The sequence below is a fragment of the Schistocerca piceifrons genome, chromosome 6 (assembly GCF_021461385.2).
Source record: "Schistocerca piceifrons isolate TAMUIC-IGC-003096 chromosome 6, iqSchPice1.1, whole genome shotgun sequence".
NCBI classification, from domain to species: domain Eukaryota; kingdom Metazoa; phylum Arthropoda; class Insecta; order Orthoptera; family Acrididae; genus Schistocerca; species Schistocerca piceifrons.
The window spans coordinates 396,223,907-396,248,713 of NC_060143.1; the positions used below are offsets into that span (position 1 = coordinate 396,223,907).

Below are 24,807 nucleotides of genomic sequence, written 5' to 3' on the forward strand. Positions count from 1 at the left end.
GAAGGTTATGAGTTCTTCCGGCAGGCGAACTATGCAGGCCTTACTAGCGAAGACAGATAAACAGCTGAGCGTGTTGCCCTGCTTACACCTGTCCTTGAGTCTAATGATAAAATCTTGATCTAGTCTCAAAATTAAGGAGAAAGCTTTTAAAACTGTCATCTGAGATTCGAAATTTCCTGCACTCTATCAAGTTTAAAATGACGCCAAGGTGGCAGTTTGTTCCATCCCTGGCTTCTTATCATGAGATCTGAAACACTGCCACGTTATTGGACTTGCCCTCAAGATATCCCGTCAGCTCTATAACCAATATGGAGAATGTTAAGATGTATAGTATTTGTGTTATGCAGTAAGGCCAACGGCCTTGCCGCAGTGGTAACATCGGTTCCCGTCAGATCACAGAAGTTAAGCGCTGTCGGGCTTGGCTAACACTTGGATAGGTCACCATCCGGGCCTGCCGGGTGCTGTTGGCAAACGGGGTGCACTCAGCCCTTGCCAGGGCAATTGAGGAGCTACCTGACTGAGAAGTAGCGGTCCCGGCTCCGTAAACTGACAATGGCCGGGAGAATTGTGTGCTGACCACATGCCCCTCCATATCTGCATCCGGTGATGCGTAAGGGGTGAGTACGACACGGCGACCGGTCGGATGTGACACGACGACCGGTGGGTACTTTTGGACCATCAAGGCCTGTTCAGTAGTGTTTCTATGTGTGATTGTTATGCAGCATGAAAGAGAGCCTAACTGTAACACGCCTAAGTCTTTCGGAAGGTTTTGTGTTTCGTCATTGCAACCGTTGTACTGCAGATAAATACAGTATTTTAAAAAAGCCCAGAGTCTTGCGTCTTATAATCTTATGCACGATTCGACTGCAAAATACTGACTAGTGAGTGTACTCATGAAGGTCTAAAATGTCGTCAGTCAGATATAAAAAAACGTCGTCTTTCTAGGGATGACGCTCATACGAGTAGTAAACTGATTGCCAGTGGGTGTGGCGTGGTTATCGGTTACGCACAACGAAATATGTGTTTACAACGTCTTACGAAATACGGATGTGGTTGGCATAATGTCCACTTATCGGTAGTTCCAAAACACGGTGGGCGTAGGGCATTCCTTAGTCGGATTTTAAGACACAGAAACCAACGCAGAAGTAGGCTCCAAACCGAGACGCTTATGTTGTTCACGTTTAAGATTTGAAAACCTGTACGCACAATTGAACATTTATCCCAGTATACTAGGATCTGAGGTTTCAGATTATGAACTAGGCCAGTGAAACTGATTGCCGTCAGCAACAGAAGATAATGAGCACATGATAAACCGTCATGCTTCCAACATCATGATTGTAGCGTCATGGTTTGAACTAGAATGTTAGTTACATCTTAGCAGTGTCGTTTTTAGAGAGGAAAGGGACGGTCATACAACTTGTAAAGGTGTCTTAAATCGAATTCGTTGTCTTGAAGTTAGTTACTCGCTCGTGGTAATTGAGGCTAAAACTTAATTTCAGATTATTTGCACCTTACACAATCGGTGTACGGTCTATGGTCTCAAGATAAAATCTTTACATTCTTGTTTAGTGTTCTTGTAACTTAATGCAAGGGTTTGAAATATGCTACCTGCAGACGAAAGGTATTGCTTGTGTAAATTATCTGATTATTTACAACAGAAAATTTAAAAAGTCTGTCTGCAGCATTATAATGAACCATTCCCAGTGTTAACTTCGTTCTACTCTTATAGTATGCCAGGATTCAGTTCCGAGGGAAACACCGCTAAGAGCCTCAAAATTTTTCACACGGCCCACAAAGGTATTTTACATAATACTTTAAAGGAACTTGAACTCTATATTCATATATTGTGTCTTCTTAATGAGCAATTAAATTTTAGAGTAACGTTTTTCTTCCATTTTTTGATAAAATATTGCTCTAAAACTCCCAGCTCTTCTCGTTTATTGGTTGTCAATTAGTTTCTTACTACATACAAGAAATTATTTTATCACTTGTCTTTTTATCTATTACACGTTTTAATCAAGCGTATATTTGCTTTATATTTTACATACATTTTACTTCCTTTTTTCTTCCCACACATTTCTCTCCTAGCTCTTTTTACATTTGAACGATTTTTTCTTGTCAGAATAATGTTTTAGGTTTATTCTTTTGATTATGCACGTTGTATGAATTTGAGCCTGCCCATAAATTACGACTTTTATGCCTCCGGTTAATCAAACTTTAAGAAGCCTGTCCATTACCCTTAATTTACTTTGTAGATTGCACTTACTCCATGCCCGCACTGACAAATATACCTTACTGTAATTTGACGCATATATTTTTATTCTCCTTTACTACTATTAGAGCAACAGTTGCTTACTCATAACTTTTTATGTACGCTGAAAGAGGCAATAAATTAACAAGATATTTGGCCCTACAGACATTTCGTGGGTTACGAGTAAATAAATATTAATCTACGCCACCGACAAGTGCACTTTCAGAGTACTACGTGAATACGGGGTGACCATTATGGTCCATTTTCTCACACCTTCTACTGTTTATTATTTAAAATATCTCAATATTTAAAATATTTTATATATATGTGACAACATTTACATTATTTCCTTCGAATTTCCTGCAAATATTATTTTATTTTAGAAGTCTCTTACGCAGAATTTTAGCGTTCTGTGTTCGCTATTACACTGTATGTAACTTGTTGTAGCATCTAATGGTACCATGCTGTCTTTTAACTGCACAATGATTTTACTGTTGCCTACTTTGTCATTCTTGGAAGGGGGTAGGGGGTGGCAAATAGCAAGATCATCCGACCACCCCATAGATTGACCATACCAGATCTGTTACTAACCATGCCGACGCTGCGCAGATAAGGGGCACAGGCACAAGAAACCTAAAATACCCTCTTAGTGCTAACTGGTACTGGTCCAACACATTTGTGAACAATCTCCCCTGTAGAGTACCCTGTTTCCTGCTAATGAACCAAAGTTTGTCAACTGCCTGACCTACGTGTGAGTCTCTATGATCACTTAGTTCAATAAATAGTTAGTTAGTTAGGTACATGTTCCATAGATCATTTGAACGACTTTTTACCAAAATGGTACGGAACGAGTCAGTTTATAGAGCAATTCTAAAAGACTAGTATTAACATTAATGAACTCATTATTATTTTACTCCTACTCGTGCAATCTTGAAAACAAGGATCTTTTTTTACTGGATACCATGTTTTAAGTAGAAATTTTTCAGTGGAATAGAAGTAGTTGTCCAGGTGAAATGATTTTAAGTTAGATTTAAAACTTGCTTCCATACCTGTCAGACATTTTATGTCATTACGCAAATGATCAAAGATTTTTGTTACTGCATTCTGATCTCCTTTCTGCGCCGCTGACAGCTTTAGTAATAGATAACAGAGGTCATTCTTCTCTAGTGTAGTAGGTATGGACATCACCGTTCTTCTTAAATTGCGATGGCTTGTTTATGACGAATTTTGTTAGCGAATATATAATTGTGGAAGCGCTGTTAAAATGCCTAGCTCCTTGAAAAGGCACTTACATGACGTCTGCGGATGCTCGATTTTGTGCAATCAGTATGTTCTTTCTAAGTGATGAGGCACCCCACAAAATTATTCCATAAGACACTATTGAGTGCTAATATGCAAAACATGTCAGAAAGTTAATTCGTTTGCTTCCGAGATTAGCACTCATACGAAGAGCAAAAGTAGCTGAGGTTAATTGTTGGTGAAGCTCAGTAAAAGCCTTCTTCCATTCCAGTTTTAGATTTCATCAAAATTTACACACAAGAATTTGGAGCGTTCTACTCTATTTAGTGACTGCTGCTCATGTGCTACATCATCTATTGGTATGACGCTATTTGTTGCACGGAACTAAATGTAGTATGTTTTTTCACTTTTTAGGAAGAGTTCTTTTTCCGAGAACCACTATATAATTCTTTGGGAAATATTATTTACACCTCTTCTGTTGCTTTCTCTCTAATGGTGTTTATTATAACAGTAGTATCGTCTGCAAAAAGTACCAATACGACTGTTGAATGTTAAGTGGAAGTCATTCACGTATCATGTAACGAATAGGAATGGCAGAAAATTGAATACTGTGGCATTCCCTTTGTGGTTTCTCCTGAGTTACTAAAAGTTTCTACGCTTCCGACATTGTTTGAATTATGGAACACAACATTTTGCGTTCTGTTTGTTAAGTATGATTCAAACGAGGTGTGGGTAAAGCCATCAATTCCACAAAACTTAATTTTTTCTAATAGAGTAATATGATTTACACAATCAAACGCCTTGGAAAGATCACAAAAAATACCAGCTGGCGACAATTTATTATTTATGGTTTGTACAATTTTATGAGTGAAGGTATACATAGGATTCTCTCTTGAGCAACTCATCTCGTATCCATACTGTGATATGCTAAGTAAATCTTTCCATTGTTTCCATTTCATATCCGTACATAGTATTTGAGCTTGGTCACATACAGTTTTACATATCAGTACATTGAGGACGAGTATGAGACCAGAGGGCAACGACATCCACCTCGTTGGCTGGCTGGCTGCCGAGACTCCTCTTCATCCGAGAGATAAGCTGTCGGCCGCGAAACACTACACAAGCGCCACGCTGTCTCGAACCAAGGCAGCAACTGTATACCTGCAGTCGAAGTATGCTGTAAGCTTCCCAACCCAATCATACGCTCAACACGTTCAGGGTAACTTAAGTGTTGTTCCTTGACTTTTAGGTACCCCGTAACATCTTGAGTCTTTTGTAACTCGTATTTCGCAAATTACTTAATTTTCCCCATACTTCGAAAGCACCTGCGTGTGATCATATCTGTATTGCCAAGCGTGTCGTTAAGGCACCCTGAAGTTAGAATACATCCGCATGGTAACTGTGAGCCGGCGTCTCAACTTTAACCGCCTAAGAAGAGATAAGTTTCGAAATAAAGCACAGGCGTCTAGCGAGCGTCGGCACGTGATGTACGGTCACGTTGAGGCGTCGCGACGCCCGGCGTCGGCGTCGAGGGCCCGGGGTCAAAGGGCATCGAAGGCCGAGGAGATGATGCCCTTTAGAGGAAAACTGACGTCCACAAGATAGTCGTGGAGTCCAACGGGCGTTCCAGTCCTGTTGCACAAGCCCTAATATCTGTCCTGCTCCGCAGTGGAAATCAACTGCCACTGCGTTTGTTTTTCAGCTTAACAGCTATGAAAGAGCGAGATTAGTTTGACACGGAATAGTACCGCATGAGGCAAGTCTGGCGTCCCCATCTTTAAGAAATTGTCGCTTTTATTTTATTTTATTTTATTTTATTTTGTCATTGCACAGATTCCGAGAAGTCATTAAGCCATACTGAATCGACTCAATGGAGTTACTGTGTGTCACGGACACCTCCCCTGTCTTATTACGGTGAATGTTTCTTGCACTTCTTCGAGGATGATGATGAGGAGGAGGATGTTTGGTTCGTGGGGCGCTCAACTGCGCAGTCATCAGCGTCCGTACAAATTTCCAGTTTCTACACAGTCCATTTTCGTTCCACAATACAATATAGTCACTCTCACAAATGATGACGATGATGAAATGATGAGAACAACAAAACACTTAGTCCCCGGGCACAGAAAATCCTTACCCTGGCCGGGAATGGGAACCGGGACGCCGTGATCCAGAGGTAGCAACGCTAGCCCCTAGACCACGAGCTGCGGACTCCCTAGAAGAGGCTGAGCAGGACACATTAGATGAGATTGTACATGTCTGACGTCTGTGTAGGTTGCCGTTTGTGAACGTCACCCAATGATCAAGTTGAAATTACATGTCATAATTAAATGCTGTATATATGTGTTCCCTCCCCTCTGAGTGCTAGTGCGTATGTATGGCTTGAGAATGAATGATTAGTTTATTGTGTGTTTTGAAGTTATTGGTAGCCGTAATTAGCAGTGGTTGTGGATACAGAGTCGTCTGTCCAGAGCAGGCGGGAAGGTGCTTCTCTTCTGCTCTGTTGCAGGACGGCCAACTTCAGTCTCTCAGTCTCTCCGTTCTGGACAGAGAGGTCTACCCCTTTCAAGCTTCGGGTGTTATTGTCAGGTTTATCGAGGAAGCTGTTCCCCTGACTAGTTCCGGCATTGAGTGGTGATAGCGTCGGTTTTGTGCAGAACGGGAGCGTGGTCAGAGATCGTTGTCAGTCCTGAGGTTGGTGAGTACCCATGTTAACGGAACCCTCTGCTTAGAGCACTGTGTTAGGCGCGATTGAGCATAATGTAAATACTGAAATATTTCAGTCACATCAGATTAACTGAAGATTTGTTATTCGAACCTCGAACAGTTGAAATTCGTACTTAAAGATGAATTAATTTAGAGCTACCCCAACGAACGATAAAAAGTGGCGGAAAGGATTAGTTGGCGTTAGGCAGGCTTGGTGTTTTAGTAGTTACGGTGATTAGGTGAGAACGTATTGTGAATAAATTCTTGTACGTGTATTATCTTCCCTTGTACCGCTGAATGCTTTGTAGAAAATTCTGTGTCACTGAAACACATGTTTTCCCTCGTGTTCTGTAGCGTATCAGAGTCTGATACCGTTCACTAAATTGGGATGCGATTGGATTTAACTAAACTGCTTTCCTCATGATTAACTGACTGCACCCAATATTCATGTCCTTATGCCCTTTTCCTGGGGGGCGCTCGATCAAACAGTAGCCACTTGGTGCGCAGACTTATTGAGACTGAGAGCCACCATGACTTGCGCCCATGTCTATGGATTACTTTGTAGCAATTGTGTTATCGCCAAGGGTCCGGGTTCGATTCCCGGCTGGGTCGGAGATTTTCTCCGCTCAGCGACTGGGTGTTGTGTTGTCCTCCTTATCAATTCATCATCATCACCAGGGGAAGGCAACGGGAAACCACCACTGGAATCGCTTCCCTAGACGCTCATGCGGTGGACTTGTCTGACGAGGCTTCCCCCATGAAAAGACCTACCGTAAGGCAGAAGACAAAGTTCATTGTCCTATTTTATGAATGTGAGTGAACGTGTCCTAATTTCTCTACCTTTATTCCAACTGGACTTGAATAAATGTTAGTTGTGCTTCACGCTAGTAGTGAGCAGGCACCAGCGTGTAAACCATACATATACTCCTCATCTACGTCTGAACTTAAAAATAAATCATGTCAATTGTAGTCTTTCATCAGCCGCCTATTTATGCAGTCCCATTTATGCAGTATTTCATGTTTCTTAAGTTCAATAATTGATCTTGCTTGGAGAATGAAGAGTAATTAACCTCACTCTATTAAGTATTCAGTCAGCAGTCAGATTAGATGACGAATTTCAGTTCGCTGTAGAAAAACATAGGAAGAGCAATACTGCTGGCGACACTGATTCTTCTCGTTGAGGTTTGCAATGTTAGTTGGCTTAACCACGCTCATAAAAGTTTCTGTGAGCTTGGACAGGGTACGAGAAGTTACAGTTACCAGTTCAGGGCTAAGTAAAGGTGCTTCGACGAACTGGGGTTTTACAATACTTGTGGTTGCTGATGCTTCAAATTTTCCGTATTTAATCTCAAACGATCGCAAACACTAACTTCGTTACTATTACTGTTGTTGTCGTTTACCGTTACACTTCGTTGATGTTGAGATCACTGAATCGATTCTCCCGCGACAGCTTGCAGTTTTCGTGCAGTGGGAAGGACTGGAGCGCCACGTACACAGCATCGAGCAACAAAGCCAGAAACTGCTTTACTAAATAATCACTTCGGCCGATTACTGATTTGTTTACTTATTTTCTTTCTCTGTATAGATGTTTCCTTCAACAGACCTACTTTTGCAGCTCATCACACACAGCTCTAGTTTGCGGCACGCGAAGGCGGACGCAGATCGCATCCGCACAGCATATTAACGACTATTCATCTGCTACACTGACCAGACAGAACGTCACTTCTAAGCGGTTTCCCGCAATCCTTTAGGCAAATTGTCGGGTGATCCTCAGCCTAGGGCTTACGAAATACAATACGGAAGCAGTTAAGCTTTGATAACACAGAGAACAACGCTTACATGGCTCACAGACAGGTGACAAACACTTCATCTATCTGTTAAATACATGCATACGTACTCCGAAAGCCACCACACGGGGCATGGCGCAGGATATCTTTTACCATTACTAATCATTCCCTTATATATATAGTTATATATAGTCCCTTATATATAGTCCCTTATATATATAGTTTGACCATCTTCTTCTGTGCGGATGCACAAGCAGTGCCCGAACTCTTATGGTAATCGGCAGTAAAGCCGCGAGTAATGAGTATGTTGGGCAGGGGCACTATGAATACAGTGCGCGACAATAAGTTGCGAATGTGGGTCTAACGGGAGGCGTGCCAGAGAGAAGTCCCTGCAGTCGCACTATCTTCTGTGTCCTCGGTGGCTCTTCCGGCACGGTAGCTCAGCGTATTCAGTCAGAGAGCTGGTTGGCCTCTGTAATAAGAAACTCAGTGGAAGAATCAACAAATGAACTTTAACGGATGTCATGTGACGTCCGCAACGATCAAACACAACGATGAACAACGAAAAAAAAAAATGGATAGACCATCTGCCATGTAAGCAGGAGATCCCGGGTCCGAGTCCCGGTCGGGGCACACATTTTCAACTGTCCCCGTTGACTTACATCAAACCGAGCGAGGTGGCGCAGTGGTTAGCACACTGGACTGGCATTCGGGAGGACGACGGTTCAATCCCGTCTCCAGCCATCCTGATTTAGGTTTTCCGTGATTTCCCTAAATCGTTTAAGGCAAATGCCGGGATGGTTCCTTTGAAAGGGCACGGCCGATTTCCTTCCCAATCCTTCCCTAACCCGAGCTTGCGATCCGTCTCTAATGACCTCGCTGTCGACGGGACGTTAAACACTAACCACCTCCACCACTTACATCAACGCTTGTATGCAGCTAAGAGTATTCATTTCATTGCAAAATCATACCCTTTCCTGTTCAATTTGCAAATGGAGCGAGGAAGAAACTGCTATCTATATGCTTCCGTACGAGCCCTGATTTCTCTTGTCTTCGTTGTCCTAACGCGAAGTGTGCATTCGCGAAAGTTGAATCGTTCTGCAGTCAGCAGAAAATACCAGCTCTCTAAATTGTCTCAATAGTGTTTAACGAAAAGAACGTGACATTATCTCCACGGATTGCCATTTCGTTCATGGAGCGTTTGCGCAATACTGTCGTATTGATTCAAACTACAGGTAACAAACTTAGCATTACTCCTCTAAATTTCTTCGATGTCTTCCTTTAATCTGGTCTGGTGAGCAAATACTCGAGAATGAGTCCCACACGGTCTAAGGCCCTGCAGTCATGGACTGTGCGGCTGGTTCCGGTGGAGGTTCAAGTCCTCCCTCGGGCATGGGTGTGTGTGTGTGTTTGTCCTTAGGATAAGTTAGGTTAAGTAGTGTGTAAGCTTAGGGACTGATGACTTTAGCAGTTAAGTCCCATAAGATTTCACACACATTTGAACATTTTTGAGTCCCACAAGTACTCTCTACGCCGTCACCTTTATGTATGAGCTGGACATTTCTAGAATACTCCCAGTCAACCGAACTCGACCATTCGCTTTCCCTACTACCAGCCTTAAACACCCGTTCGATATCGTATCGCTATGCAACAGTACGCCTATATATTTAATCGACTGTCGAGCATCACATGACTAGTACTGCATTCGAACCTTACAGGAATGTTTTACGTACTCATCTGCATTCACTTACATTTTTCTACATTTACAACCAGCTACCATTCATCACACCAAGTAGAAATTCTGTCCAAGTCATCATACGTCCTCCTACATTCATTCAACGACTGTACTTCCCTGTGCACTACAGCGTCATCAGCAATGTCATAGACTGCTGCTCACTGTATTTGTCAAATAGTTTATGTATACAGAGAACAGGACAGGTCCTATCACACTTACATACTGCACTTACGACAATAGCCTTGACTCCGATTAATATTGCCCGTCCAAGACAACGTACTGGATTCTACTCTTTAAGAAGTCTAGGAGCCAGCCACATGTCTGAAAACCTATTCCGTATGCTCCACAATTGAGTCTGCGCCAAACTCTTAGGTTAACTGACAGCTGCGATAAAGCGAGAGCATCCGGCCACAAAATTAAAGTCAAAATAAACTTTCCAAATCACGACTGCAGCTAACAACCTTCCTTTTTTTTTTTTTTTTTTTTTGAGTCATCAATCGTTTGACTAATTTGATGCGGCCCGCCACGAATTATAATCCTGTAACAATCTCTTCGTATCAGAGTAGCACTTGCAACCTATGTTCTCAACTATTCTCTGGATGTATTCCAATCTGCCTCTGCAGTAGCCGGCCAGAGTGGCCGAGCGGTTCTAGGTGCTACAGTCTGGAACCGCGCTACCGCTACGGTCGCAGGTTCGAATCCTGCCTCGGGCATGTATGTGTGTGATGTCCTTAGGTTAGTTGGGTTTAAGTAGTTCTAAGTTCTATGGGACTGATGACCTCAGAAATTAAGTCCCATAGTGCTCAGAGCCATTTGAACCATCCACTGCAGTTTTTGCCCTCTACAACTTCCTCTAGCACCATGGAAGTCATTCTCAGATATCATAAAACATGTCCTATCCTCCTGTCCCTTCTCTTTGTGAGTGTTTTCCACATAATCCTTTCCTTCTGATTCTGCGCAGAACCTCCTCATTCCTTACCTTATCAGTCCACCCAAGTTTCAACATTCGTCTGTAGCACCACATCTCAAATGTTTCGATTCTCTGCTCTTCCGGTTTTCCCACAGTCCATGTTTCAATACCGTACAATGCTGTGTTCCAAAACCACATTCTCAGAAATTTCTTCCTCACTCAAATTAAGGCCGATACTAGTAGACTTCTATTAGCCAGGAATGCCCTTTTTGCCAGTGCTAGCCTGCTTTCGATGTCCTCTTTGCCCCGTCCGTTACTGGTTATTTTATTGCCTAGATAGCAGAATTCCTTAACTCCATCCACTTCGTGATCATCAATTCTAGTGTAAAGTTTCTCGCTGTTGTCATTTCTGATTCTTCTCATTATTTTCGTTTCCCTCCCGATTTGCTCTCAACCTATATGCTGTAGTCATTAGACTATTCATTTCATTCAGCTGATCATGTAATTCTTCTTCATTTTCATTCAGATCAGCAATGTCACCAGTGCATCGTATCATTGGTATCCTTTCACGTTGAATTTTAATTCCACTCCTGAGTGTTTCTATTATTTCCATCATTGCTTCTTCGATGTACAGATTGAACAATAGGGGCGAAAGACTACGTCCCTGTATTACATCCTTTTTAATCCGAGCACTTCGTTCTACGCTCGTGTTCGTGTTGTATGTTATCCGCCTGTCCCTATAGCTTACCCCTAATTCTCTCAGAATGTCGAACATCTTGCACCATGTCGAACGCTTTTTCCAAGTCGACAAATCCTATGAACGTGTCCTGATTTTTCTTTAGTCTTGCTTCCGTTATCAATCGCAATGTCCGAATTGCCTATTTGTTGCCTTTACCTTTCCTAAATCCAAACTGATCGTTATCTAACACATTCTCAATCTTCTTTTCCATTCTTCTGTATATTATTCTTGTCAGCAACTTGCATGCGTGAGCTGCTAAGCCGATATCCGAAAGTCAGATGGTATGTCGCCAGACTCATACATTCTGCACACTAAAGTGAATAGTCGTTTTGTTGCCACTTCACCCAATGATTTTAGAAATTCTGATGGAGTTTTATCCATTCCTTCTGCCTTATTTGATCTTAAGGCTTCCTAAGTTCTCTTAAATTTCGATTCTAATACTGAAACCCCTGTCCCTTCTAAATAGACTGCTATTTCTTCTTATGTCATATCAGACAAATCTTCCCTCTCATAGAGACCTTCGATATACGCTTTCCACCTATGCCCTCTCTCCTCTGCGTTTAACAGTGGAATTCCCGTTGCACTCTTAATGTTACCACCCTTGCTTTTAATTCCACCGAAGATTATTTTGACTTTCCTGTATGCTGAATCAGTCCTTCCGACAGTGATTTCTTTTTCAATCTCTTCACATTTTTCATGCAGCCATTCCGACTTAGTTGTCTTGCACTACCTGTTTATTTTATTCCTCAACGACTTGTATTTCTAAATCGCTGAGTTTCCCTGAACACTTTTGTGCTTCCACCTTTCATCGATAATCTGAAGTATTTCTTCTGTTACCCAAGATTCTTCACGCTTACCTTCTTTGTACCTACGTTTTTCTTTCAAATTTCAGTGATTGGCCTTTCATGTACTTTCTCTATCAATTCATCTTCAGCTTGCGACGTCGGCATGCATAGCTTAACTGTCGATGTTGGCGTTGGTTTGCTATCGATTCTGATAAGAACAAACCTATCACTGAACTATTCACAGTAACACACTCTCTGCCCTATTCATAACTTATCCTACCTCCATTATAACATTTTCTGTTGCTGTTGATATTACCCTATACTCATCTGAGCAGAAATCCTTGTCTTCTTTCCATTTCACTTCACTGATCCATACTGTATCTAGACTGAGCATTTGCGTTTCCCTTTTCAGATTTTCTAGCTTCCCTACCTCGTTCAAGCTTCTGACAATCCAAGCCCCGACTCATAGAACGTTCTCCTTTCGTTGGTTATCCAATCTTTTTCTCATGGCCATTTCCCCTTTGTCAGTCCCCTCCCGGAGTTCCGAATGGGGGACTATCCCGGAATTTTGCGAATGGAAAGATCATTATGGCACTATTAGAATAACAGGCCGCATGTCCTGTGGACACACATTATGTGTCTTTAATGCAGTGGCTATCATTGTCTTGTGCATTCTCATCTCGTTTATCATAACTGATTCTCCCGTCTTTACGGAAAGTTTCCCACCCCAAGGAAAAGAGAGTGCCCTGAAGCTCTGTCCACTCCTCCGCTCTCTTTGACAAGGCCTTCGGTAGAAATTCTAATGGTTCAAATGGCTCTGAGCACTATGGGACTTAACATCCGAGGTCATTAGTCCCCTAGAACTTAGAACTACTTAAACCTAACTAACCTAAGGACATCACACACATCCATGCCCGAGGCAGGATTCGAACCTGCGATCGTAGCGGTTTGCGCGGTTCCAGACTGTAGTGCCTTTAACCGCTCGGCCACGTCGGCCGGCCTTCGGTAGAATGAGGGTGACTTCTTACGCCAGCCTACAACGGGATAAACACTAGGAGACAGACGTTAATCTTCATTTGCCTTAAATATAACATATCGTCAACTGGTTGTGCGTTGTTTTTTGTCTTATTATAGCTGCTGTTCAAATCGACTATACTAAATTCTTCCAAGAGTGTTTGAATTTTCCCGTAAATAGAGGCAAGCAACACAGTATCATCAGCTGAAGTACGGGGTGGTTATAATTAAAGCGCAGCTGCTCAGACAGGCTCAGTGTGGGCTGTAATTGTGGCACGGCAGCGAAACTTGGTGGGTATTCTAACGCTTTAATGTGGCACCGACTTACGCTGCAAAGAGATTCGTTCCAATTTTGGCCACCAGATGAAAAGCTGGCCCTTGACAACATTTTGAATACGTCTCTAGTTTTCATGTTCAACAAATAGTGTGTCGGCTAATAATAACACTAATATCAGATATACTTGAAAAAAGAGGCAGCATTGGTCGTATATATATATATATATATATATATATATATATATATATATATATATATATATATATATATTCTATTTCAAAATCGATTTTCTGCTACTGAGTGACCATCTTCAGTGATATTGTATAACTTAAATTGGGATGCACTGTTGTCACTAAGCTTACGGCAATCACATAGTCACATAGTCAGTCTATGTGATTGCTGTAAGCTTAGTGACAACAGTGCATCCCAATTTAAGTTATACAATATAGCACTGAAGATGGTCACTCAGTGACAGAAAATCGATTTTGCTATAGTAAAAAATATACGACCAATGCTGTCTCTTTTTTCAAGTATACCTGTTACCTGGTCGTAGTGCACAAGAAAACATGGAGTCGCCAATCAACTAATATTAGAATAACGTAGGCTTCCGCGGCCGGTGTCATAGTGATTAAAATTCTTATGGGTATTATGCCGCGTCATTGCTAAAAAACTAACAACAATAATAAACTAAAACCGACGCTTCGGCCGAATTGCAACGGCCTTCCTCGGGGCACGACTGGTTTTGCATGGGGATAGGTGCTTCTATTTATTACAGACTATCAATGTCTGACGTCACTGTTGTAAAACTTTTAATTGGCCCTCTAATATGATTGACTAGTCATGACGTAAGGGAAGATGGAGAGAAAGAGGCTATTCGTGTATGTCCATGTCGTCAACGATTGGTAGCTGTCCGCCAATCAGCGTTCGGTTTCTGGTTGGCAAGTTTTGCTCCTGGTGTGCGCGGAAGTGGACTGACAGTTGCTCTACAGCTGTTTGTGCAGATACATCCCTGTCCCGTGTAGCTTCTGCCCCGCGACCGTTCGCGGCACGCTGGACTGGGATGGCCGGCAGCCAGGACGCCGGGAGTTTGTAGCCATCTTCTCTGTTGATGTTATCAGGCTGCTTAGTAATTTCGATCGCCTCCCGTATTTTGTGTTCTCGCATCCACGATTCTTCCGCCAGTACTCGGGCTTTCTGGAACCTGATAGGTTGTCCACAGTCATGGTGGTGTTGCGCTATCGCCGATTTATTGTGTTGTTGTAATCGTACATAGCGTTCGTGTTCTGCTACTTGTAAGCTGACAGGTCTCCCTTTTTCTCCTATGTAGGCAGCTCCGCACTCACACCGTAGTTCGTAAACACCTGCAGTGTTAAGATTGTTGACTACATCCTTGGTGGAACCCATCATTTCGTGGATCCTGTGACTGCTACGAAAAATGGGTTTGAAACCTCGTCGCCTTTTACATACGGTAAGTGTACCAGTCGAAGCTTCTCTTCTTTGCCTTCTTCTCTTGTTCTGCTCTCTTTGGTTTTATCTGCCTTTCTTATGATATTGTCATCATAGCCGTTGGCATGCAACGTGTGTTGTAGCTCCTTTAATCCTTCTTTGATGTTATTTTCATCGCTTATCCGGTAGGCTCGGGCAGTTAAAGTATGGAGAACAGAATACTTTTGAGCTGGGTGGTGGTGGCTCCGGGTGCAGGTACCGATTTGTGTGCGTTGGTTTCCGGTACACTTTGTGTCCCAATTTACCTTCGGCAGCTCTGTATAGTTCCACATCCAGAAATGGCAGGTTTTTTATAGCAATGACGCGGCATGATACCCAGAAGAATTTTAATCACAATAACACTAATGTTATGCCTTTCTCCGTTGCTTGATCTTTTCGCCCTCGTCCCCTTCCTAATTCATTACATAGGGAACATCTCTATGTGTTTGTCTTCCATTCCAGCGCCAGATTTGCAACTAGTAGTCAAAATTGGAACTAAGTTTTCTCTAGCATAAAATGGTTCCACATTAACCCATTAGAATTCGCTGCCATACGACAAATCTCACAGTAGAGCTTTGTGAGTATGTGCCCTTTAATTATAACCATCCGGTATTGTGTTCAGAATATGTGGCACAAACAATTTTTTTTTTTTTTAGTTGTCAAGTTAAGGGATCTTAAACATTCCTTTAGGATTGCTCAGCATAGTTTTGATAACTAAAATCTCCTTGCCTATCCTGTCTTGCAATCTTGAACTCCCCACTTTCCTGAAGATTCCTAAACGCACCTCTACTTCCGAGGCTTGCAAAGAGTATCAAAAGGAATATTAGAAGGCGCGGTGGTAGGTACCCGGGTGCCATGTGAGCATACTGTGCAGCTAAATTTATGTTCGGGTGCGCTTTTGTTTGTGTGCTAGCGACTCTGAAGTATGAAGGAGGACGTAGGCAGTTTGCACCACACAAACTAGTCAAAGAGTAAAGGAGATAATGTACAATACTGGCAGTGAATACCAGTGCAATTCACTTACAAAAGATGCTCAATATCACCGCCTTCAACTTCCGTACATTTTGTATATCGCCTCGTGATGTCCTACCAAATCCTTGAAGAGATTCTAAGAATATCACGGATGACTCTACCTGCTACTTGTATATATTCGTGTCACAAGATGTTGTGGTGATTCCACAGGTGTCTCGTACATCAGGGTTTTCATGTACCCAAAGAAGTGAAAAGCCATTGGTGTCATATTCCGTGAGCGAGGGGGTCAGCCTACTGGGCTCAACATCCAACCCACCTGTTGTGGAAGGCATCATTCAAGTCGACACGTGCAACATTGTCTGTGCTGGAGCGCCATTCTGCTGAAACCAGATGGCTTGACAAGTGTCCAAATACACCTCTTCCAGCAACTGGGGTAAGACCTCTCACAGAAATACAAGGTAACTGAGACCATCAACACACACACACACACACACACACACACACACACACACACACACACAGGCATAAGGTACGGTGATATGTCATCATTGGGAGCTGCCCACACGTTGACATGAAAGTCGCGTTTGTGACCTGAGATATGCAGCCAATGAATATTTTCTTCCATCCGAACATGGCCATTTCTGATGTAGAACATGGCATACTTGGTAAGGGTGCACTCACCACAAAACGGGATACATCGTTGGTAGTGAGGACCCTGCCTACTTTGTTCGACCAGCTATCAGCATAAATTGGCACCAGGAAAATCATCCTGAGTTATCGCATGAGGTTTTTTGAGTTTATAGGGATGAAGCTTCTCATCGTGCAGAACGTGCCACTCTGACATGGTTCATATTCTTGGTCTGTGCTGCAGCTCGGGTGCTCGTAGAAGGCTAATCTGTGAAATGCTGGCGTACAGCGACTGTTAAGTCGTATGCTGGCCGTTTCATGTAAACGCCTCTCCAATGTTGCAGACATGGTGAGGGATGGGTGACGCCCGTTTTAGTAAGTTCTTCATAGAGCCGGAAAGCCTCTCTTACATTCCTTTTGGCTTCCCCGTACAAGCATATCAGTGTACTCTTCATTTGTGTACACGACTGCTGTTGTTCATCCCCATTTCATAATAGCCACACGAATAACTTTAAAGTACTTACAGCATTTAACTGTTGAAAACAAGGCAATACACTTTTCTACCTTTTTTACGTAAGAGAGAGGTGATGTGTGTGTCATTAACAGATGAAGCTGTACCACTGATAAACAATCCGACCTCGCTGTAAGCATTAACGTGTACTCTGCTGCATGTCCTTGTTGGTTTGTTTTCTACAATCCACTTACAAAGGCCCTAGCACGTCAACAGTTTCATAGCGATTGCAATTTATATAAATCCCTCCACTCCATGTCGATGGTGCGACAACCTTAGTTATATATTTTCAGTAGAAAAATAGTCTAGGTTACAAACGATAGCAGAAGCTTTATTTAAACGTCTTACCTTTTGGAGGCATCTTCAGAATTTTTTTGGGAAATTCAGGTAATACATTAGTCATAGTCAAAATTTTGGTATGCACATTTGCCGAAGGTATGCACCTATGCTAAGATAGGGCCAAACTTATCATCTTGAAACATAAATACAGGAATACAAATTAAAGTTGTCTTGAGTACATCGCAACATGTGCGCAAGCTGACAGGGAGGCAGTGGCACTGGGAGATGGATGGGTTGCTGAAAAAAGTGGAAGTGAGTGAGAACTAGTGATAATGAGAATAAGAACTTATGACGATGACAACGAGGTAGGGGGATATAGTGACAGTGAGAAGAGACAGCAGCAATTGGAAGGAATGACTGAGACAGTAGCAGTAAGAGAGAGCGAGACAGTGACGCGAGAGGAGACAATTGCGGTAAGACAGAAGGAGGAAGTCTGCGGCTGACGGGAGGGAGACGGCAACAGTTGGAGAAACACAAAGAGATAATGGCACTGACTTTGCTACATGAATTAGTGTCAGTGAGCACGTGGGGATGGATGTCTACGAGCGACGCACAACGACGGACTAGTGGATGTGAGCGACTTACAGTTAGAGTAACTTGTGGGAGTGGAAGGTGAGTTTATTTTAGCGCTCTTTTGAGCGCGAGTAACTTCACATTCCAAATTATTTGGGAAAATTTTTAATGGTGCTACGGAAGGTACAATGAGGCAGCTGGTAAGCCACTTCTCAATCAGAATCTTTTAAACAGGAGCACATTCCACTTCCTTCTGCTCCGACACGAACATTTTTCCGCTGGTTGTGTAGTAGCGAATATCTGTAGTGTAACGGCGGCGATCTGCTCTCAGCAGCGGGAATCTAAATATTTACGAAACAGAGTCGGACAGATGAGCCAACCGTGGAGTTTTAGCAATATATATGGAGCGAGCAACAACAAGCTTAGAACCGAATTTTTGTCGCCAAAGTATACGAACCCCAAAAGTCACATGACTATAACGCAGCGTCAGGTTTGTTCGTAAGCGCTCTGCAGATATGAATGCCATAATCGCTTACGTAGGGATATTTCGTTCAAAAGTGCACTACTGGCCATTAAAATTGCTACACCACGAAGATGACGTGTTACAGACGCGAAATTTAACCGACAGGAAGAAGATGCTGTGATATGCAAATGATTAGCTTTTCAGAGCATTCACACAAGGTTGGCGCCGGTGGTGATACCTACAACGTGCTGACATGGAGAAAGATTCCAACCCATTTCTCATACACAGACAGCAGTTGACCGGCGTTGCCTGGTGAAACGTTGTTGTGACGCTTCGTGTAAGGAGGAGAAATGCGTACCATCACGTTTCCGACTTTGATAAAGGTCGGATTGTAGCCGATGCGCTGCAGTCATGAACAGTGCGGCTGGTCCCGGCGGAGGTTCGAGTCCTCCTTCGGGCATGGGTGTGTGTGTGTTTGGTGTTTGTCCTTAGGACAATTTAGGTTAAGTAGGGTGTAGGCTTAAGGCCTGATGACCTTAGGAGTTAAGTTCCATAAGATTTCACACACATTTTGTAGCCTATCGCGATTGCGGTTTATCGTATCGCGACATTGCTGCTCGCGTTGGTAGAAATCCAATAACTGTTAGCAGAATATGGAATCGGCGTGTTCAAGAGGGTAATACGGAACGCCGTGCTGGATCCCAACGGCCTCGTATCACTAGCAGTCGAGATGACAGGCATCTCATCCGCATGGCTGTAACGGATCGTGCAACCACGTCTCGATCCCTGAGTCAACAGATAGGGACGTTTGCAAGAAAACAACCATCTGTACGAACAGTTCGACGACGTTTGCAGCACCCTGGACTATGAGCTCTGAGACCATTGCTGCGGTTACCCTTGACGCTGCATCACAGACAGGAGAGCCTGCGATGGTGTACTCAGTGACAAACCTGGGTGCACGAATGGCAAAACGTCATTTTTTCGGATGAATCCAGGTTCTGTTTACAGCATCATGATGGTCGCATCCGTGTTTGGCGACATCGCGGTGAACGCACACTGGAAGCGTGTATTCGTCTTCGCCATACTGGCGTATCACCCGGCGTGATGGTATGGGGTGCCATCGGTTACACGTCTTGGTCACCTCTTGCTCGCATTGACGTCACTTTGAACAGTGAACGTTACATTTTAGATGTGTTACGACCCGTGGCTCTACCCTTCATTTGATCCCTGTGAAACCCTACATTTCAGCAGGACAATGCACGACCGCATGTTGCAGGTCCCGTACGAGCCTCTCAGGATACAGAAAATGTTCGACTGCTGCCCTGGATAGCACATTCTCCAGTCTGGTCAATGGTGGCCTAGCAAATGGCTCATCACTATACGCCAGTCACTACTCTTGATAAACTGTGGTATCGTGTTGAAGCTGCATGGACAGCTGTACCTGTACACGCCATCCAAGCTCTGTTTGACTCAATGCCCAGGCGTATCAAGGCCGTTATTACGGCCAGAGGTGGTTGTTCTGGGTACTGATTTCTCAGGATCAAATGCACCCAAATTGCGTGAAAATGTAATCACATGTCAGTTCTAGTATAATATAATTGTCCAATGACTACCCTTTTATCGTCTGCATTACTTCTTGGTTGAGCAGTTTTAATGGCGAGTAGTGTAGTATGGATTTTGCGCACGCGTTTCACAGACACTTTAATAATTTGCATTCTATCTTTGGAATTTCACAGACATTTAATATGCATTCTGTATTTGGGACGTACTTGGCGTAGAGTTTTGAAGAGAGAAATGCAAGGGCATTTTGGTTGTTTGCGATAAGTGTCACATCTCAAATGTGGTTATATTTAATAGTAGGGAAAAATGAGTAGACACTGAAGTCTTTATGTTTTATACTGGATTTGATAATACTGTAGAGTCTCTGTTTTAATAAAGTATACCGTGGCGGCATTGCGAAATAGCTTACTCGTACACCAAACTAAATTCGTCCCTAAAAACATCCTGTTAGGGACCGTGACATTATTTAGCGATTTATTACACAATGACAAAATTTTGGTGACGGAATTCCTTCGTTCCTAATTTATGGCAGAATGTATTTAATCTTCGTGCAGCCATAAGGAGGTAGCTCTCTTTGGACGCATGAAAAGTAGGTGGTTTTATCGATTTTTTTAGGTCAAATAAAAGGTAATGCTAAATCTGATGATATAGTTTTATTCCTTACACTGTTGTCTTTAAGAAATCATTTTTCTATCCTCATCGGAGGCTCTGTATAACCGATACTCCAGGTAGAAAGTCTTCTTGCAGCCGGAACATTAGTGATCGGCGAGAATTCCAGCTCTCCTACTGGACGTCCAACAAAATAATTTTATGTAAGTCATTTTCAATATATTTTATATCATCACCCATGAGGTAAGTGAAATATATTAAGTAATAGCAAAATGAGGACATATGTAAATAAGTGTAATATTCTTCGTTCATAAGATCGAGACAAAAGTGTGCACCAAAACCAGCTTCTGAAGATATCGTGAAACGCTTACGTACGCTGATACAGAATTCAGTTTTGAATGCCAGCATCAAATTCCGATCAAACACGTATGTAGCGTTCTCAAGTTAAGCTACCCGCTAATTCGCAATATACGGTTTCGAGAAACATTTTTTTATAGTTAAGTGAAACATACCTCTAATCAGCTATCCATGGACCGAACACCAATCCTTCCAGGTCCAAAAAGAGGTCCTCCTCCAACTTCTTCATAGCTGTGGGGGTCCTGCGGTCTTCTATGGCATCTTCTGTTACCTACTGCTCTGTTCACTCGATACACTTTTCGTCAGCTTTGTGTAGAAGTTGTAACAGGCTGGTCCGATCTCAAGTTCCAACACGTTCATAGCTTGCATGATACCAGTTAGGCATTCGTTGAAATTACATGTCTACTGTTTTTCCGGTGTGAATGGTTTTACGAGACCCTTATTCATAGATCAACTTGTAACTAGGTAAAGAAATTTCTGCCCAACATGCGATGAACTGTACAATGAAGTAGGTATTCTAGAGATCAGCTTATGTCAAAAAATGGGTTTTTTGAAATTTTCAAAGGGGCGGTCCCCTTCAGGTAATTAAACTATCAATCGCAAAAACACATTCCCCGCGTCATAACCACTAGTACTACTATCTCCGATTGTAACTACTTTAAAACCGAGCAGTCTAACGCACAGCTTTTCGGAGCGGGATGGAGCGCCTGGTCCCCTTCACCAATCCGCCCGGCGAACTTGTGTCGAGGTCTGGTGAGCCAGCCAGTCTGTGACATAATGACCTAGACTGTAATACATATTAAAGATTACCTGCAAGTGAAAAAAAAATGTATGCATTCAACAGACTAACTGGCAACACATTTTCGCACTACTGAATTAATCTGTCTATTGATACTTCCTGGCAGACTATAACTGTGTACCGGATCGAGACTCGATCTCGGGACCTTTGCCTTTCGCGGGCAAGTGCTCTACCAACATTTTTTTTTAATTGTTCTCATTTTGTTCTATTTTGTTCGTTGCATTTGTTCTGTGCGGATGTCCCATGACACCCGTTCAAGTTCAGTGTTGAGCCGTTGACTCAGTTTTTTTATTACAGAGTGCCGCTAACCCTCTGACCGAACACTCTGAGCTACCGTGCCGGCACCAACTGAGCTACCCAAGCGCGACACACGCCCCGCCCTCACAGCTTCAGTTCTGCCAGTATCTAGTCTCCTACCTTCCAAACTTCACAGAAGCTCTTCTGCGAACCTTGCAGAACTAGCACTCCTGGAAGAAAGGATATTACGAGACTTGATTCTCTTCTGATACAGTTTTTTCACAGTCTATGTTTGACTGCCATATATTGCTGTGCTCCAAATACCCATTCTCAGAAAATTCTTCCTCAACTTGTGGCCTATATTGATACTTGTAGACTTCTCCTGGCCAAGAATGCCTTTTTTGACAGTGCTAGTCTGCTTTTTACACTGATAAGCCAAAATTTTATGACCACTGCCCACCACAACGCTGTATGCCAGCTGGTCATGTTGCGGGCACGTGACGCGGTAACAAAAGTACGTAAGCAGAACAGACACAGACGGGGGTCACCATAACGAAGATCCTTTAAGCACCTCTACTTCATGGTTAATGGAAGTGTCTGCAGTGTAGCCTTGTACAGAAGTAAAACTTGGACGGTAAAAAGTTCAGCAGTTCAGGGAAGAGGAGAACAGAAGCCTTTGAAATGTGCTGCTATAAAAGAAGACTGAAGAGTATGAATTGATCGAATAACGAATGAGGAGGTGCTGAAATGAATTGAATTGAAGAAAAATAATGTATCGTACAACTTGATTAAAAGATAGGACACATCCTCAGGCATCAAGGAATGTAGAGAAGTGCGTGGAGTAAAAATTGCAGAAGGCAATCAAGGTTTGAGTACGGTAAGCAAGTTCAATTGGATGTTGGTTGCATAATTGGTTGGTGATGAAGAGCCTTGCACAGGATACACCAGCACGAAGATCTGCATCAAACTAGTCTTGGACTAAAGACCACAACAACAAATTATTAGACTTTTTGCATTTTTACACTATTCGCTCTGAGAAGTTACCTTTTTTTCTTTTGTTATTTCACAGCTGATTTATACTTTTGTAGTAAATATTTATCTTATTTCTTCGTCTAGAGTCGACTAATTTGCCACATGTTTTAGTAACACTCTGCACTGAATACACGAAGTAACACCAGTTGTATTTCTGCTAGGGTTTGGTTTTCGTAAGACACATCTATGGTCGATTATTCTTTGGTTTGTTTGTTTAATATCAGCTGAAATCAGTTATAACTCCGCTTTCACATCCACACCATCTCTTGAGCACGTATGACGTGACATGACACGTAATAACATATGAACTTCCGTAATATTAAGCCATATCACAACCGATTGTGCTCTATACGTTTCTGGTCGTTTCATGTTTCATGCCTCTCTCTCTCTCTCTCTCTCTCTCTCTCTCTCTCTCTCTCTCTCTCTCTCTCTCTCCCCCTTTTTTTTTTTTTTGCCAAAACCGATAGTGACAGTAAAGGACATGTACCCTGTCAGTCCAAAATGTTTCGAGATGGCATTAATAAAAATATAGAAAAATTAAGATGGTTGTTTTAAGGTTCAGGTGTTCCACATTGTCTCCCCCTACGTTACGACGCAGATAACGTACCCACAACCATACGAAACTGTCAGAAAAGTCCTTGTTTGGGACGTTGTTCAACTTGCGCGTCATATTCGCACCTGCTTCGGTCTTGGCGAACCATGAGAGACCCATTCTACACATTGTCGTTTTGTTGCAGGTTCGTATTGATAACACCAAGTCTCGTCACCTGTGATGATCTGTAAGTAGGCTTTTTAGGTTTTTATGTTGGTAACGCCACGTAGCGCTCTGTATGAAAATCACAAAATACCAACAATGACACCCAGCCACAGACTGCACACAGCACAGCCAGTGATTTTCATACAGAGCGCTACGTGGCGTTACCAATATAAAAACCTAAACAGCCTACTTACAGATCTTTCCACATTTCTATTACAATCAAATCGTGACAGGTACCCGCGAGTCGCTGCTTCCCGGTGAATGTTTTGAACATTTGATTTAGAGATGTTCAATTCGTTGCTCCGCTGTGGTATGGGACACAGCAATGCTGATACACGGCGGCCGCACGTCCACTACTTACCATAGCCTGCTCACAGTTGACTGGTCGAACGCAGATCTGTTGTTCACAGTTCTTATTTGAAGCCATCACCGTAGTTACTAGGCTGACGTCGCTTATACGACAGGAATATAACCAAGTCTCAGAACTTTATGGACAGACAGTGTTGACAGTTGCGTGTCATAAATTTCATAAAATAAACCATATCGAGGCTGGCCGGCACACCGGCCGACGTCGGTAATCTGCCGGGCGGATTCGATCCGAGTCCAGGAAGCAGCGCATTAGCGCTCTCAGCTAACGTGGCCGGTGCTACAGTACAGAAGGTAACTGAGGGAAATAGGCAATGGGACGAACAGAAATGAAACTTTTATTCAAGAGACAAATACTACACTGAAGTCACTGCGATTTGTGATGCTCTCCTGGTAGTAGACGGAAGTTCCACCTTCGCTGATTTTGTCACAGTGCCCTCTTCCTCACTACATACACCACTAATCATCCGAAGATAACCATCTTGGCTAAAGTTTGCAAAATATGCTACGATTCGTTTCCTCCGAGACACACCTCCCGGAAAACTACTACGCCAGTTGTCTTGGGGTGACGTAACCCGTTTTGTTACGCTGTTGTCGTTGTCCATGGGCAGTGTATCAAGTGTTATCTGCCGACTGCCACGCCTTCCTCACGGTTTCTGAACTTCGCTCACGGCATCGTTCGGACGTTAGCCCTGCTTATCTCTGGTCTGCGCCGCGCGTGAACGAGGAGCAAAGTGGGG

General features: G+C 42.9%; 1 pseudogene; it reads left to right on the forward strand.

Annotated features, from left to right (window-relative positions):
- The first annotated feature begins 351 nt into the window (after positions 1-351).
- LOC124804005 lies at positions 352-470 on the forward strand (annotated as a pseudogene).
- The last annotated feature ends 24,337 nt before the right edge of the window (positions 471-24,807 follow it).